The sequence below is a fragment of the Rutidosis leptorrhynchoides genome, chromosome 3 (assembly GCF_046630445.1).
Source record: "Rutidosis leptorrhynchoides isolate AG116_Rl617_1_P2 chromosome 3, CSIRO_AGI_Rlap_v1, whole genome shotgun sequence".
In the NCBI taxonomy this organism is placed as follows: Eukaryota; Viridiplantae; Streptophyta; class Magnoliopsida; order Asterales; family Asteraceae; genus Rutidosis; species Rutidosis leptorrhynchoides.
This window is the reverse complement of record NC_092335.1, coordinates 546,904,810-546,924,888: the sequence shown is the minus strand read 5'-3', so window position 1 is coordinate 546,924,888 and position 20,079 is coordinate 546,904,810.

Genomic DNA, 20,079 nt, shown 5'->3' with positions numbered 1-20,079 from the left:
GAATGTTATAGCTGCCGAGAAGGTTACTCTGGATACTGTGATTCTTATAGCACAAAATCTGATGTTGGCCAAGAGAAGAAGGGCATTGGCCAATAAGCAGCTTGAAACCAAGGGTAATGATGGTAAGAGGAAGTTTGAGCCATCTCAAGTTTCGGCTCAGAATGATTGTAAGAAGCCTGCGGATAACACAAGATTGAATTATAAAGGTACTTATCCTTTCTGTATTCATTGTGAGAGGCATCACCCAGGGAAGTGTACTGCGGTTTGTGCATTATGTAAGTAAGTGGGACACGTTGCTAAGATGTGTAAGACTCCTCCAAAGGATAAGGCTATTGTTCCAGCCAAAGCTCCTCCAACCTGCTATACTTGTGGAGAAAAGGGACACATTAGTCCTAACTGTCCTAAGAAGAAGGATAATCCTGCTACTGGAGCTAATGCTACTGCTGCAAAAGGTCGTGCGTTTGTTATCACTGCTGCTGAAGCCCTAGATGAGGATGAGGTCATCACGGGTACGTATCTTGTCAATAATTGTTATGCAACTATTTTATTTGATACTGGTGCCGACCGAAGTTATGTGTCTAGTGATTTTTGTACCTTATTTACTAAAAAGCCTCAACCCTTAGAAACTAAATGATTAGTAGAAGTAGCCAATGGAAAGATCATGCAAGTCGATAAAATCTATAAAAACTGCAACTTAATCTTAGCCGATAAGGAATTTAAGATAGACCTTTTGCCAGTCGAGCTCAGAAGTTTTTGACGTTGTAGTCGGAATGGATTGGTTACGTCCATTACATGCTGCTATCATGTGTTACGATAAAACTGTTCATGTTCCATTGGGAAATGGAGAGACTCTCATCATCCAAGGTGAAAAGAGTGGTTTCAATCTCAACATCATCTCCTGTATTAAAACTAGCAAATACCTTATGAAAGGTTATCCAGCTATTCTAGCTCACGTTAAGATGATTGAATTTAAAGAGAAGCGTATTGAAGATGTACCAGTGGTTAAAGACTTTCCCGATGTGTTTTTTGAAGATCTTCCTTGTCTTCCACCTCCTCGACAAGTTGAATTTCAAATTGATTTAACTCCCGGTGCTGCTAAACCTTGCACTTTAATTTAGCTTAATAACCCTTAATTATCCAAGTTTATTTATTTTAATTACACAAGTCTTTTTAGTTATTTATTTACTCACAAAAGTTATTATCTTATTATTTTTATTAACTTGTACAAAGTGATTTATCGTATTTTATAATTCTTAACGCTTAACCTTTATCGATTAAAGTTTAATTATTAAGTTTAATTGTTTTATTGGGCATTTAATAAGGAAAAGTATAGAATGGAAAAATGAGAAATATAAAATGGAAAAATGAGAGTCGTTATAAATCTTTTGCTCGTTCTCCCAATTAAATCTTACATTCTTCCTCATCAACTTGGTTAATGGAGAAGCGATTTTAGAAAAGTCTTGGATAAACCGTCGATAATAACCGGCCAATCTGAGAAAACTTCGAATTTCCGTTGGTGTAGTAGGTTGTTCCCAACCCTTTACCGCTTCTATCTTCCCCGGATCTACTTGAATACCTTCTTCATTCACAATATGGCCAAGGAATTGCACTTCCCTTAGCCAAAATTCACACTTGGAGAATTTAGCATACAACTTCTCCTTTCGTAACGTGTTTAACACCTCGTGCAAATGATGTTCATGTTCCTTCATACTCTTGGACTAAACAAGTATGTCGTCAACGAATACAATTACCGACTTATCCAACATAGGTTGGCATACTCGGTTCATAAGATCCATGAATGCCACAGGCGCATTTGTAAGACCAAAAGGCATCACTAAAAATTCAAAATGCCCATAACGAGTTCAAAAAGCCTTCTTCTCAACAACTTCCTCAAAGACCCATATTTGGTGATAATTGGACCGTAAATCAATTTTAGAAAAATAAGTCGCGCCTTGGAGTTGATCAAATAAATCATCGATCTGAGGCAATGGATAACGATTCTTGATTGTCACTTTGTTCAACTCCCGATAATCAATGCACATACGCATACTACCATCTTTCTTCTTCACGAATATGACCGGAGCACCCCATGGCGAAGCACTCGGTCGGATAAAACCCATCTCAAGTAACTCTTGGGTTTGGTTTAACAACTCTTGCATTTTCGTTGATGCTAAGCGATAAGGATTTTTAGCAATGGGGGTAGCCCCCGGAATCAACTCAATGCGAAATTCAACTTTCCTTTCAGCCGGAACACTCGGTAACTCATCCGAAAAAATGTCTTCGAATTCGTTCACCACCGAAATATCACGAATGAATGGAGGCTCTTCGCGAGTATCAACTACATGTGCGAGAAAAGCCATGCCACCGCCCTCAAGGAGCCGACGTGCCCGTGCATATGTGCATAATGGTACAAGTCTTCTCCATTTCTCACCATGAATAATTAATTCTCCCCCACTTTGGGTCTTTACCAGGATGAACTTCTCGTGACATGCAATATAGGATCTATAACGATCGAGCCAATCCATACCAACAACGATATCAAACTCACCCAAAGTCATCGGGAAAAGATCGATTTTAAAGGTTTCGGCACCAAACACAACATCACAATTTTTACACACATCAACCCTAGCATCGTCTTACCATCCGCTATTTCGAATTCTACCAGATGATTTAACTTAGCTAGCGGTTTATTAAGCTTAGGTACAAACTTGGGAGACACAAATGACAAATTAGCACCACTATCAAATAGTATCCTTGCCGGATTAGAGTTCATGAAAGTACCTGAGACGACTTCATTTGATTGTTTGGCTTCATCATTGGTCATCAAATAATTTTGTCCCCTACCCGTACCCGCCGCCTTCTCTAGCTTTTTAACTTGATCCCCACGCGACTCGGGACACTCCTACTTCCGGTGTCCTTTGTAACGACCCAACTTTTTCGACTTATATTTTGTGCTCTACACTTTCACGAAACTACATATTTGAGTGTACTGAGCTATTTTATGCTCTGGGATCTTTATTCATGATTAATTACTCTTGTTAATATCTTACAACGTGCTATTAAATGCTTAATCACTTAACTTGATCCCCGAATACTTTTACGACCGTTAGTGTCACTTGTCTTTTGAAACGAGCAATGTACTTGGTACACGTTAGACTTTTGTCATAATTGGAACATTATGACTACGTAATACTAATTGTTATTTTCTAATGACAATTACTATGCTCGATGGTTTATTAATTACGCTTAGTGTTTACTAATGCTCACTAGTTACCTTAATGGACTTTTACCATAATGGACTTCCATGACCCAACCTACTCAAGTAATGGACTTATTTAGTATACTAATTAATGGACTAATTAGCCCATGAAACATAAGACAAAAACCCATTGGAATATAAGACAAGTATTAAGCATGCTTGTGTACTACAACTTACAAGTTTTAACATTATGTCCCATGCCACCCAACATTAGCCTACACCACCATGTACTACCACCCATGCCAAGCAAAAGGTCCCCCCACCCCACCTCTCCTAACCATCGGCCTATGTACCACCCCACCACCACTTTATTTTTTTTTAAACTCTCATCTTATTCTCATTTTATTTCACAAAAACATACACAACATTTCTCTAGTTTTTCTCTCTAACTTTTCTCTCTAAGTTACTTGAAGAACTTGTAAGTTCAAACTTCATTTCTTCTTTCTTTTCTTCTTTAAATTCGTGAACCATCATCATCTTTTATCATTCATGGATTTTGTTTTTGTAACTTAAATCCTTATGTTATCTTGCAATCTTTAATCACTTGTATGATAAAGAAGCAAGAACAAGGATCAAAGCTTTGTAGCTTTTGGTTCTACATGAAACTTGTAATGATCTAAGGTACAAATACTTTAAGATCCTTTTTATGTTCAAGTATTGGAACTTTAAAGTTTATTTTATGAAGATTCAAGCTTCCAACTTGAAATCACTTTATGTAAAGATTCCAAGCTTGAACTTGTTTATTTCTAACTTTAAATCTATCTTTTATGCTTATGAAATTCGATTTATATATGTTACTTGGTCAAAGATTTACTTGTTAACTTTGATCTCATGTATCTTGTAACCAAAGTCTAACTTTGAATGTTCAAGAACAAGAAAGTTTAAGCTTCCTAGTTTATAACTTTCACTCATCTAAAGTTGATCTAAGTTATGTAACTTATGGTCATCTAACTTGTGATGACCCGAGAATTTCTGACCAAATTTAAACTTAATCTTATCTGATTTCGACACGATAAACAAAGTCTGTAATATTGAAATCTCAAAAATTTTGAACTAGGTTCATGTATACATTTGACCTTTGACTATTCCCGACGATTCACGAACAAGTGTTGTAAATATATATAAATTTATATATAATTAAATAAATATAAATGAGAGTATTGATAATAACAGAATATAAATGAATCATTAGAATTAAAATGTAAAAATGATAAATAAAATAGTTAAGTTCTACTAGGAGAAATATATACATAAATATATACATATATGATATAAATTTATATAAGAATATATATATGATTTCTATTTATAATAAGTATATTGTAAAACACATGAAGTGCAATAAATTAAATATAATTACAAATTGAATTATAGTTATTATATTATTATTACATTCATTATTATTATTATTATTATGATTATTATTATTATTATCAGTATTATCAATATTATTGAATTTATAAATTAGTATTATTATCATTATTATAGTTACTAGAAAATAACACAAATTAATTATTATTATCATTAAGAATATTATTAATATCATATTTATGATTAGTAACAATATTATTATTATACTTGTATTATCATTAGTTAAAATATTAAGGGTATTATTATTATTACCCTATGTATTAAAAGATTAACTATAATATATAAATATATACATATAAGTATAAGAGGAATATAAAAAAAATATATATGCAGGTATATAAATATTGAAATATAATCAGATATAGAAAGATACATATACAAATGCGTATTACAACAAATGCAGATAGATGAATATATAAAATACAGTTTATATAAATATAAATATTGATTAGGTACACAAACAGCTTTCTATCATTCTCAAACAACAGGTAATTTTTGCTTTTTGTCTGAATCAGTACAATTTGATTCCAAGATAATCACAGACTTTAAAATCAGTTACACATTGTAATCAATCTGTTGCTTCTTTATTTTTATTTTTATTTTATTTTGATCGAACAGTTCATGTTCCAAGTGGTTAAATGTTGACTTCCAGTAACAATACGAATATATTATGATCAATGTAACTGTATTCAATCACATTATGTACACCCATACTCCAATTCGTAAAAGAGGGAAACCAAGAAAACCCAGAACAACAACTACTATCTCTGTTCTTTCACTTTTCAGCCAAATTTCAAAATCGAATCAATTTTAAAAATGTATAAATGTGGTTTTGTTAGGAATCCTCTACTCGTACTTCCTGTAAAATTTCAACCTCCAATTGTTTATATCGATTACGAATTTTTGAGTCAAAGTTTCAAATAAAAAAAGTCAACATATTTCCAATCGCGAAATTCATAGTTGTATCGATGTTTCAGATGCAATTGATGATTCCAAAAGTTTATATGAATGATTTCTAACAAATTTCATGTTGTAACAATTATCTAAAACAATCTCAAAAGTGAAAACATTTTTTTTTTCTTCATTCTTGTAACAGCGACGGCAGTGGCTGCCATAGGGATTTTTTTTTTTTTTTAAACATCTCTTTTTAGTATTTGTGATTGTTTACAAGTTGTAAGAGAACCCACCAATTCGTTATCTTGAGTATTAAAGTTCCATGGTTGGCTAGATTTCATGAAGAAGAAGAAGGAGAAATTAGAAAAAGAATTACGGGTTATATAGTATTAGTCTTGGGATAATTCAGATAAACAGAAACAGCGGAGTGGTCAAGAGTGTTAGCGGGTTAACGAGAGGTCGAGGGTTCGAGCCCGGCGTGTGGCAGTTTTTTTTTTTTATAAAAAGCTTAATTGAGGTAGTTTCAAGTCTAAAATTATTATTATTATTATTATTATTATTATTATTGATATCATTATTGTTATTTCTATTATTAGTAATTAAAATTGATTATAAATACATATACCAAAATTTATAATATAATTGTTATTTTTTTGCCAATAATGTTATCAATATCATTATTAGTGTTATCATTAAATATTATTATTATTATTATCATTATTATTAATTTTATCAGACTTCTATCAATATAAGTGTCACAAATATTATTATGATTAGAATTTACTAATTGATGACATAGGAACTCTAGTCAATTGGTTAGAAATTAAACACGAAGATTGTGATTATTATGACTATGAACATAAAAGCTTTAATGTTATTGTTGAGATTAAGATTATAGAAATCTTGAAAATAAATATTATTATTGATAGAATTATATTTAATAGTATCATTTTTATTAATATTAATATTATTAGTATTATGATTAGTAAAATTTCTATAAAAGTTTCATGTTTATTAACTTTACCATTATTGTTAAAAATATTATGTTTATAAAAACTATCATTTTATCCTATCATTATTCATTATTATTATTAATAAGATTATCATTATCAGTGCTATTAATAAAACCTATTATCATTACTAAAAATTTATTTAAAGTTATCATTAAAACAAAAAGTATTATGATCAATATCATTATTATTAAAAGTATTATGAATATAAAAATAAAAGTTTTGAAAATATTATTATTAGGATTATAAGTATATATTAACTATAGTAATAAATTATTTTAGAGATATTCATATATATAACAATTTATGTATTTTTTTTATAACACGAAACAGATATACATAAACATTAATATACCTATAAAAATGTTAATCAATTGAATGTATATACAAATTAAAAATATATGTTATTAATATAAAAATGATGTAATTAATAAATTTATATATATATTCATTCGAATACGATTATATGTATTAATAAATATACAAATGATATAGGTTCGTGAATCCGAGGCCAACCCTGCATTGTTCAGTTTTTCAAAGTCGTCATATGTATTTTTACTACAAAATACAGTATTGTGAGTTTATTTGAATCCCTTTTACTCTTTATATTTTTGGGCTGAGAATACATGCGCAACTTTTATAACTGTTTTACGAAATAGACACAAGTAATCAAAACTACATTATATGGTTGAATGATCGAAATCGAATATGCCCCTTTTTATTAAGTCTGGTAATCTAAGAATTAGGGAACAGATACCCTAATTGACGCGAACTCTAAAGATAGATCTATCGGGCCCAACAAGCCCCATCCAAAGTACCGGATGCTTTAGTACTTCGAAATTGATATCATGTCCGAAGGAGGATCCCGGAATGATGGGGATATTCTTATATACATATTGTGAATGTCGGTTACCAGGTGTTCAATCCATATGAATGATATTTTGTCTCTATGCATGGAACGTTTATTTATGAGAACTGGAAATGAAAATCTTGTGGTCTATTAAAATGATGGAAATGATTATTTATGTTAAACTAATGAACTCACCAACCTTTTGGTTGACACTTTAAAGCATGATTATTCTCAGGTACGAACGAAATCTTCCGCTGTGCTTTTGCTCATCTTAGAGATATTAATTGGAGTCATTCATGACATATTTCAAAAGACGTTGCATTCGAGTCGTCGAGTTCATCAAGATTATTATTAATTCAATTATAGTTAGATATATTATGAAATGGTATGCATGTCGTCAACTTTCGATGTAATGAAAGATTGACTTTTCAAAAACGAATGCAATGTTTGTAAAATGTATCATATAGAGGTCAAGTTCCTCACGATGTAATCAACTGTTGTGAATCGTTTATAATCGATATGGACTTCGTCCGGATGGATTAGGATGGGTCTCTACATAACTTGTTAAAACAAGAGTTCATAAATTTGTGTTCATTTTACTTTACAAGATCTAAGTTTCATAACTTATGGTTTTGTAAAAGTTGAAAATCTAAGTGCTATGACTTAGGGTTTCACCAAGAACATAAGATCTAGACTTTTTAGTCTAAGGTCTTTAATACTTAGCTAAGATCTAAGTTCTATAACTTAAGGTCTTGCTTATTTTGTTTGATTCAAAGTTTATAGCTTAATAGAACTTGTACTTGCGTCGAAACTAAGAACTTGATGTAACTTTGGTTCATCATCTTGTTTAAACTCTTAAATGAGTTGTGTTTTTATTTCTTAGTCTTGACTTTGTGTGTTGATGGTTAAACCTTGTTTAAAGTGATGATAAAACATCAAGAGTTGTACACTTGAGGCTTATACGCATCAAGGATGAGAACCGTGATGAGCATCAAACACCAAGAAACCCACCGGAGCACTTGTTTGCTGTTTTTCAGGGTCTGATCAGACCCTTGAGCTGCTGGAAAAGTTTATTTCCAGATAGTTCGGTTCGAGTAGATGACTTTTTGTTTAAGGCTCTCCTAAATCCGATATACGGTTTAGGATTTATAGCCTCCCGAAAGTCACTACGCCTTTGTAACGTTGTGCTGAAATTTCTGACCTACTCGCACTTAAACCGTAGCCACGGTCAAACAAAGACGAGTTAGGTTCTGAAAATTGGTCAGACGTTAGAGGACTCACATACGGAGCCTTGGCCACTGACTACGCATCTTTTCAATTTGTATAGAGGTCGTAGCAGCTGAACGAAGTCAGCCTTTGTTTCGATCTCTATTCTTGATTGAAAACTTACTTTACTTTTTACGTACGATGATGATGATGATGATACTTAAGACTTAACTTGCATACTTTTAAACCTTTGGGAACGATTTACTGAATTAGTAACTTTTGACTTAGGTTGATGACCTTTCGGACCGACTTACTTGCTTACTTTTTCGTATCGACTTTTACTGCACTTTCACGGTGAGTTATAGCTCCCTTTTTACATAACTATTTTTGGGACTGAGAATACATGCGCTTTTTATGTTTTACTTACTAGGAACGAGTACTTAAACTTTATATATGTGTGGGTGATATAACGGCATAAAATTTCCCCTTAGCTCGGTAACGTTTAGTCATTGGTTTTTGAACCGGTGAACGCGAATCTTAGATATGGATCCATAGGGTTTGACATCCCCACTCGGGCTAGTCGCGCTAGCATTTAATGGGTGTTTAATACTTCGTAAACTTACGCACTCACCAAGTGTACTTTTAGGGGGTAATATTACGTTAAGTTAGTTACCGGGTGCCCACGGATAAGCATATACTTTATTATACTGATTTGAAATACTGATTTGAAACGCTGGTTTGAAGCACTGAAATCTCGTGGTCTACATTACATTACTGATTACAAACAAACTATAGCTCACCAACATTCTTGTTGACTTTTTAAGCATGTATTTCTCAGGTGCTTAGACGTTGTTACTTCTGTTGTTAGACTTGCTGTTATAGTCTTGGTGTTATAGACTTGTTGTTACAGACTCGCTATGTTAGACTTCCGCTGCATTGTTTAGAGATGTCTCAAGCATGTAACTTTTCATTTTGCACTCACAACTTATGTTATTTACGAGCTATGGTTTTGTAATGACCTTTGTGTCACGTACTTATGTTAATGCTTTCTATTCATAGAAGCACGTGATCTTTGTAAAACTTTTGACGTTGGTAAAAACGTTACTTTTTCAAGAATGCAAAACTTGTTTTAAAACAGCATATAGTGTTGTAACCGTGTAATGATCCTATTGTTGATGATCCGTACACGTTGATTTTGTACGGGGCGTCACATCCTTCTTTTTGGCAATTAAAACATGTGAGTTTGTTTGTTGAAGATGGGTTCGGGCAATCACGGGCCATATGACCCTTTTGCCCACAATTGTAACACGCAAAAGAAAAACCCCCAGAAGTACTTTTCTTCACACTTCTAACACTCTCGGCCGCACTCTTGCTCTTTTTGTTGGAATGACTTGTAGCTTCAAACTTTCTTTTGCTAAAAGTGAAGTCACTCTTTTTCGGAGCAAGGGACTCGAAACCTTTAGCGACATTAAACAACTCATCAAAAGATTTCACTGAAACCCTACTAATCTTCTCTTGAAAGTTGTCATTCAAGGTTCGATAAAAATCTTCCATCAACATATGATCATTACCGATATACTCCGGTCAAAATTGGGTCTTTGATAAGAAGGTAGACTTGAGAGTGTTCAAATCCATTGACCTTTGCTTCAAGGCATGCAACTCATCCTTTAGCCTCGAAAGATCGGCCGGAGTTCGGTACTCCTTAAAGAACTCCGTCTTGAATTCATCCATGTCAAACTCATACTTTGCTCCTCACCGTAAACTCGAATTTTCGCGTCCCACCATAACTTCGCATCACCCCTCAACATGCTACTTCCGTACCTCGTCTTCTTATCGAGAGGGCATTCACTAGTGCAGAAGGCCCCCTCCATATCGGAGATCCAACGAGTACTCTTTAGTGGGTCTCTTTCACCATCACAGGTGGGAGGTTGAGAAATTTTAAAGTTCTTATAGAGGAATTCTCTCCATCCCACGTCACTCGAGTCAACTTTGGCATTCACACCTTGAGGTTTACGGAACCTCTTATCAAACTCCTCTTGGATGATAGCTCTCATTTGCTCTTTTATCATATCGGTCACTTGCTCGTCAACTGATTCTTGAAAAAATTTCTTGACATTCGCAAGAAAATCCGCGTTATGTTTTGCCAAGATGGCCTCCACCTTTGCCGTGAAGTCACCTTCGACACTCGGACTTCCATTATCATGACCGTTTATCATCTTCTTGCTATAAAATGGAATTGGTTAAATAACCAAACACATGAAAACGATTTACACACCACCCCGCCCCATCTTGCTCAACACTCGTAGCACATCACTTTTTTGACACGATTTGCACCCGTAACAATGGTAGCTAATCATTGTTACGCGAACACGTCGCATTAACTCGCTAGTACGACAAATATCTTGCCCGATGATTGCAAACACAATACAATATAATCATCACATAGTTAGTATACCTACGCTAAGGCACTAACCAATCCCGGTCTGACCCGCATCCTACAAGTCCCGCATAAAACACACACACAATAAGTCTAAGTCTAGGCACCTATCTCAAGTCGCCTAAATCCCTTAGACCATGCTCTGATACCACTTTTAACGACTCAACCCGTTATAGACACCCAAACTTTTTTTTTTTGTTAAACATTGATGTCAGCACATAGGCGCGACGCGCCTTTCTTAGCCGCGGTGCGGCTCTCAAGAATTGCAGAAGGTCAGCCATTATCAAACATCTGTTACCGGATTACACTGTTTCCCGCAGTGCGGCAAAGTCACCCGCAGCTCGGCCTCACCTGGGGTCTGATTCTGATTTCAGCATAATGCATAAGTCCCCCGAATTTACAATCTTTAAACATGTTTTAACTCAAAAGACTCCCCACAACATAGTTAAAGTAAGTTTACATGTTTTCATCCATAATTCAAGTAATTTATCAACAGGGCCTCATTCGCCCAAATTACAACCCAAAATATAAGTTTCTACCCGACAAGTTTAAATGTCAAACAAGACCCGAGCATGGTGTTTAGGGTTAAACTACCCAAACCTAGGTCAAACTTCAAAAGCAATCTTCTAGCATAATCAAAGGGGATACCCCTAATCCGCAAGCTTACCCTTGCCCTTATCGACACCGGAACCTAAAAAGAGTAAACAACGAGAGGGTAAGCAAAAGCTTAGTGAATGAAATAATTATACACATACATATATAATATACTTACTTGCAATCACTTACACATTTACTGCATACATGCTAGCAATCTAATTAGCATATCATCTCAAAGTATGAAGGTAATAATCCCCAATACCATAACTAGCATAACGAATAGCATATAGTCGATACAATATAAAATGCTAAACTACAACACATAACCATCGGCGTTCACAACATTCGTTAGTGTACTTAACACCGCATATAACTAACCTCTGGGTGGTGTCTTAACACCGCGACTAGCCCACCCTTCACGAAAATGTGGTGTCTCAACACCGCGACTAACCCACATTTCATTAATCCTGGAGTGGTGCCTTAACACCGCGACTAACCCACTCATCACGTAAAAATGCGATGTCTTAACACCGTGACTATCCCACATTTCACGCCGCACAAATAAATACATTATATACATACATGTATAATTATTCCACTCACCTTTTAGCCGAAGAGTGAAGGTAAGCAAAATAAGCTCCCCAACCGTCAATGCCATTTACCTATTACATTAACACAAATCAACACACATCTAAATGGAACCTTCGACCCGCCCAAATAGACAGTGCAAAGGTTCACCATTTGCACTCACAATGCCACTCTTAGGCCTAAACCACCAATAATCACTAAAGCTAGTGACCATGGCTTTAATTCACCCATTATACATCATTAGGTCATTAAGTTCATGCTAGTGAGTCTCACAAATCACCTTTCTCTCGCTAACTCTCTCTCTCTCTCTCTCTCTATCTACTTGAATATGAAGATGATAAGGTTGGTGAATGGAGTTAAATGAGTCCCAACAGCCTTTTAGTGGCCATAAATTCGGCCACATGTGAAAAGTCAAAATTACCCTAGCTATCTTTTAATTAAAAGAAGAAATCAGCAACAGCACGATGCCGCGCCGTACCTCAGAAGGCCGCGCCGCGGCTCCAAGCACAAACTGATACCCGCCAGCTTTTATACAATTTAGGGAGATTTTACATTATATACAATTTAAGTTTCGGGTCTTACACGTTGTCGGATACATAGTGCGTTTGTCAAAGGCACAACGGTTGTAGTAAGGTAACCTACGATATGGATTCCGACAGCCGCTCTTTCATAAGGGAAACTCTGACAGAGATACGTAGTACATGGTTGGCCCTGAGCTATGCATGTGTAGTCACTAGCATTTAAACACTTTAAGCATATGAGGAGGCACAACGGTTGTAGTACTCTATGCCTCTGCCGTGTATGGCCATGGAAGCTAATCTCCAGTGCTGATACAGTACATTGCACTATAATGCGGTCTCAAGCATTGCACCCTGCTTGAGGGATTCGTGGTTAATTAAGGAATTGTTTGTTTAAAACCCATAAAGGATTGGACCGTTAGGATAAACGGACGTTGTCATGGAGGTTACTTTGTAATTTGGCCATGGTGTTCTTTATGGTTCTTCTCTTTTGATCAAGAGCCTAACTGATTTAATAGTCCAATCATTAACGAAAATGTCGAAAACACGTCATGTCTCTCAGATCAGGATACCTTATATCTTTGCTTATACTTAAAAAAAGTTTAGACCTTAAGGATCGTTAATATGTCACCTCACCGGCGGCTTCATCTTAAATCCAAGATAATTTTTATTTTTCGTCCAAATAACCACTATGAACGTCTAGTTCATAATGGTAGACGAACATAAATGAATAAATAATAATTGAAACATAATTAAAGAGAATCAGGAATATAAAAGTAAAAGTACCTTAATTAATTTAAAGAAACTTCAATTGAATTAAAAAGATGTTGATTACAACTTGAAAGAAAGCTTAAAATCCTAAATAATTCGTAACTTTTCATGACTAAACTCTATTTATAGGTATCTGACATACAGCCTAGCCGGAGGCTAAGATAGGTCTAGCCAGCGGCTAGGAGAGTCGGTTAATAATCTCTCCACGTTTAACTTGTTCTTCAAGCACATGATACCGCCATTCTGCAAATCTGGCCGACGGCTATATGTGATCCATCCGGCGGATCCACTAATTGATATCTTATACAGATTCGTTTCCTTATTTATCTATGACTTGGGCTTTACGTACAAGAAATAGTATCTTAGCCGTCGGTTTTAAGTGGGTTAGCTGGCGGCTCTGACATTTTTTACTTGAGCTCCAAGTTCTTCGGTTTCTGGCTTGATTTTCTTGAACATTCTAGAATCCTTACTCTAGTCAGCGGCTCTGGTGTCTCACAGCCAGCGGATCCAGCTGCTTTTCTACTTTTTTTCATGCTTTTGTCCTGTTTAATCACATTTTCTAAACAAACACATCAAAATAACTTTTTACAAGAATTATTAACTTTTTGATATAAAAGTATTATAAATAGATATGTTGTTTATATACCAATATACCGCCTTAAATTGTATGTAAAAATATGTTTAATTTGGGCGTTATCAACCTCCCAATCTTACGAGTGAAGGCTCACTCGTGCGAGTGACCAAGAACCAGCAGCTGCTGCTGCCATGACAGGTTTCAACCCAAAAATCACTATTAGCTCACGAAGCACGTACAATATATATAGATCACTTATCAAGAATTAAACAACACAAATAACTCAAAAACAACAAGATCCAAGCTACTTTATGCACACCACCCATTTACACCCAAAAAACCCAATTACACAAGGATTCAAATAAGATTTAAGCAAACAAACCTAGATGTCAACTCTAGATGATGCACGAAAACATGTTCTAAACTTGAATAACTTCAATTCCACACTAGATTCACTTAGGGTTTGAGAGGGCGACAAAAACTAGGTACAGTTTATTTTAGAAGTTTCAAGAACTGAAGATATGAAACAGATATCATACACTTTAATGGGTTTAAAACTCATACCCCACAACACATGGGTATTTATCAGTTATCTGATATCTTATATACTTCATTAGGCGGCCCTAACGGAGTTCAATTTAAATAAACGAACAAATTCTGTGACCCTTGTCACAAACTGGTTTTAACCACATACTCATTTAATAATAAACATATTATTAAAATAAAAGCATATAATAACACAAAAACAAACTTAAGGGCATATTCGTCATCTTGCGTCTATCCCATTCATCAGTCTGTTACAATAGATTGAGAGTTTTTAACCAAATTAATGAGTTTCATGGGCTTTGGAAATGAATGGGTTAATTTGATTCGATCATGGTTATCATCAACTTCGATTTCTATTTTAAAATGTATCGCCAACTGACCAATTCTTCCCCAAGAGGGGTGTTAGACAAGGGGACCCTCTTTCCACCTTTTTATTTATTATTGCTAGTGATGGTCTAAACTTTCTCCTCAACAAGGCTATTAAAAAAATCTATTGAAAGGCGCTGAGGTTGGAAATGACAAAGTTATTGTATCACACTTACAATACGCAGACGATACAATCATTGTCGGAAAATGAAATAAATCAGAGGTAAGAAACACTTTAAAAATACTAAAATGTTTTGAAGATCTTTCGGGTCTAGAAATAAAGTTAAATAAAAAGTTGTGTCGACGGAATTGGTACTTCAAAAAAGGAACTTAGTGACTTAGCTTCATGGTTTGGGTGAAAGTAGAGAACTTTCCTTTTCAAGTTATATTGGTCTTCCAATTGGTGCAAATTTAAAATTACAAAATAACTGGAAGACCATTCTCGAAATATTTAAAAAAAACTAGTTGACTGGAAGGCAAAATCTATGTCTTACGGAGGAAGATTAATCTTAATTAAATCCGTCTTGAGCAGCCTCCCTCTCTATTACTTCTCGCTTTTCAGATCTCCCACGAGTGTTTTAAAAATACTCGAAGGAATGTGTCGTGACTATTTCTGTGGGGGTCTTTTGACTTAAAAAAGAAAGCTTGGGTAAAATAGGATCAAATTTTACTACCTTATGAGTCATATTGGTTCTTTATTTCAAAAATTTGACACTTTGGTAAAATGGTGGTGGAGATTTCTCACAGATAATAACTCTTTTTGGGCACGCGTAATTAAAAGTATATACGGTCAAAGTGGTGGGTTGGGATGTATCTCCCACATAAATGATCAAAACTTAAAAAAATTAAGTGGAAGAACTTGGTACAACATCATATAAGTCGAGCACACCTTAAACAAGTTAATGTGTGATATTTCTAATGCGTTTGTTAAAGTTATAGGCAAAGGAAACGAAACGAGCTTTTGGAACGATAAATGGTACGGTGAAGCCTCGTTAAAGGAGATATTCCCGAGGCTATACTGTTTGGACTGTCAAAAGGAAGCGTTGGTTGGTGATCGTATAAAGTGGGAAGATTCAATAATTTCATTCAGTTGGAGCAGCAGCCCCTCGAGGTTGAACGCGTACTGATCTCACAAAACTCATACACTCACTAAAATGTTACCCATCGTCCGGAAAAAACTAACATAGATGAGTGGACTTAAATCAACAACAATGGCCTATATTCATCTAAGTCACTTATGAACATACTCAATGAGGTATCTGGTATCTAGTGTTAATCGTTCAACTGCAAATCCAACCCTTAATAACTCATTGTTACCACAAAAAATTGGTATTTTCATGTGGTGCGCAAACCAATATAGATAACCGGTGTGAGACGAATTAAGCAACAGAGGTATTGATTTGAATCGATTAGATGCCTGGTATGTGATAACGGGATTGAAACACTTCAACATATACTTATCAACTGCTCAAAAGCAATTGACATTTGGGAAAGAATCCGTAAATGGTGGCATCTAGATCATTTAAACATCTCGGGGCTGTCAGACTTAGTATTGGTAAGAACTCTAACTTCAAAACATCTACAGGTTCATCCATTTGGAAAGCAATAATAGTATGGATCACGAGTTATTATATTTGGAAAAATCGAAATGATCATGTTTTGGGAAAGATACTCTAAGCTGCCCCAAAATAGTTTCATACATCCGATCTAAAAAAATTTGAATGGATTACGGTTCACGTGAAAAAAGAATATAAATTGACAAAGTTGGCTAACAAATTCGAGGATTTTCGATATCAATCCGCCAACCAAAAAAGGAATTGGTTAATTCTATCTCCTCTCGAACTCCCAACTGTATCTATATGAATATATAATCGACAGGTTTTATCACATAGTCTCAGTTGTCTTTCACGTCTAGAGACTAGATGGGGTGGATGACGGCTAGTATTTTATGGTTGAATTTTCAACACTAGCACCAGGGCCGGCTAAGGCTATGGGCGAAGCGGGCGACGGCCCGGGACATCACGCGGTTAGGGGTATCATTTCGAAAAAAATTATTAATACCCATAGTTTAAACCACATAAAGATATATGTTTGCGTAACTGTTCGGGGGCATTTTATAATCATTTAGCCCGGAGCATGTAAAAAACTTTGACCGGCCCTGACTAGCACTGATATCGTCTATGTCCCAGCTTATCTTTTCAAGTCCCGTCCCTATCGTGGAGGTTAATTGAGGGTCTATGAGCATTTTCCTGTCCAGCTTATATTAATGTGAATAGGCCATGTATCTAATCTGTATAGCTTCCTGTATTACTCAGTGTTCTGTTAATCTGGTCCTTTGAGGGTTCATTATGTAATTGCTCTATAATTATACATATATTTAATTGTGGTAAATGGTGTCAACCTATGATTGGTTGAAACCATGCGTTAATAGTAATTCTTTTCTTTTTTCTTTTTTTTTTTTAAAAGACAGGATTTGCCCAACACCCCCAAACCACCAACTCAATATCATCCGGATCCCCTGACCCGCTCCACCAACCTGACCCGAATACCCGCTACTGTAGCTGCTACTGTAGGTACGGTACCTTTTTTTTTTTTTTCTTTTTTTCCTTCGAAACCAACCCGCAGCGAAAGCGCGGGCCAAAAAACTAGTTAATAAAATTCTTTGTTGGTTATTCAAAAAAAGAAAACAAATTAAAAATTAAAATATTATGCAGTACTTTATTAACAGATTAATAATATTGATATAATTGATATAATCATAATCATAAATGTGTTTCATAGCATATATAATTCAAACGATAATTGCTATATATACATATTATTATGCAGTATTTTAAATTAAATTCTATTTCAATCATTTAATTTTGCTAATATAACGCATTTATGATAATTATATCAATCAAAATTAATTGCTATTCAATATTTTCCAATTAAACAATATAGCCTACAAACAATTTACATCTATATAAGTCTCCTCAATTCATTTGTTTCATTCACCTTTCATTTTGTTATCTTAATTAATCAAAAAGTAAGAAGTCTTACAGTTACCATGAAGATGTTCAAACCAATCTTTGCATTCTTCATTATATTCAATGCATTTTATGTCTCATTTCTTCATTGTAAGTTTAAAGATTTAATCGATTAATTCTAATGTTGTGTTTTTATGGAGAATGTAACATTACCAAAATTGTATTGATATAATTTTTGTATTAGTATAGTTAATTAATCGTATTTTATGAATTTCATGTAGGCACAAGAACTCAGAGCATTAAGCATGAAACCAATGGTATATTGCCGTCAAGCCAACCTTGGTTTAAATGCGACCATTACCCCAACGGTTTTGGAGGCACAATGTGGTGTTGTTGTTCTGATAAAAAATTTTGTCAGCCTACTCAAGCTGAATGTATCACTGGTTGCGCAGCATTTCCTCCAGAACCTAATTGTCAAGCATAAAATTAAAATTAGAATTACTTAAGAAATATTATCCAATTTTTCGACTGTGTTATTCAAATTTTTGGACGGTGTAATGAAATTATTTAGCACTTAATTGTCGTCCAAAACATTCATATCCGTGTATGCTTTATCAATTGAGATGTGAATAAATTTGCTTTTGAGCATTTGAAATAATTAAAAGAAACATTATCCAATTTTTTGTTATTAGTTTCAATGCAAAATAAAAATATTTCAACAAGGATCTGTGATTGATATCTATATTATTAGGCCCGTTTCTTTTGGACTTTTTAAGCTTAATTGAGGGGATAGATTTTTCGGTAAGATTTTAAGGTGTTTCTTTTGGACTTTTTAATTGAGTCCGACTGTCCAGAAGACTTTACCACAAATTCCAAAAACCATCGTGTTCCCCATACAGCTACTCCTTTCCAATACTACCTTCTCCCCTCTTTCATTTCACTTGATTCACAATCTATGTTTCGAATCTCCTTCAACAGTTCAAACGATTCATATAAATCACTTGATTCACGATCTATGTCATTGATCTGACGAATCGTCGACCGTCGTTACCTAGTCCGGCACCATCACCACACGTTCGCATACCCTCACTACTTCTCCAGCGACCTTCACACTCCTTGGAACTTGAAGTCCATCACGCTTTGCTGTCCCGATGTACTAGCGTCGAAGCCTAATATCACTTATATATATATTTTTTTTCATAACAACTTATGTGTATCATTTTCTTGTAACTTAGAGAAGTTTTTCTATGGAAAGGGGTTACTTGCAATTGGAAATGTTCTTCTTCTGATTGTAAATATAGTGATGAATTGATTTTGTGGTTTGTGTAGCTTGACATCAGAGTTGTTAATCGGTGTTGATTTTAGTTAGAAAATTTACAGGTAAGAGGAAGATGATTGAAAAATGGGATTAGGACAAAATAGTCATTTTTGTTATTAATCCTTTTCATTCATCCTAAAAAAGAAACATCTATTCATTTTCATCTTACTCCATTCTACCTTCTATATTCATAATGTCATCTTTATCCATATTGAACTTAATAGAAAATAAAGTAAACAGCCCCAAGTTGAGTTGTTGCCTTGAGCATCCGTCTCCCTTGAGTGTTGAAGGGTTGTTTATTATAGCCTTTCGAATTGAAACCCGGCTTGCTCCAGCCCCAAAGAACCACTCACTAGCTAGCCGGACTAGTGATGGCCTATATAGACCCTTTCGCACCAAACGCAACAACTGTCTTCCAAATCAAAAGAAAGACGTTTATACAAATCAGAACCAACCCTGGAACGACCTTAACATGTTTGATAATAAATTACGAGTACTCCGAATAGAAAAGCTTGATTAAACAGCCCGTTTGGATCGTGTTTGAACATGTAGTAAACTAAAAACTTACAACCAAACAACTATGTCAAGTGCAATTGGGACAATTTATGTATACAACCAAAATTCACAAGACTTGATGATGCTCGTACAATAAGATAGACAAAAATAAGCATATGATATTGCATATCGATAATTATTAAGTAGTGACTTCCTTCTAATCTAGGGTACGAGGAATGATTGTCTACACTCTACCTCCCCCATACCCTACATTTGTGGGATTGGGTATTGTTGTTGTTGTTGTAGAAGG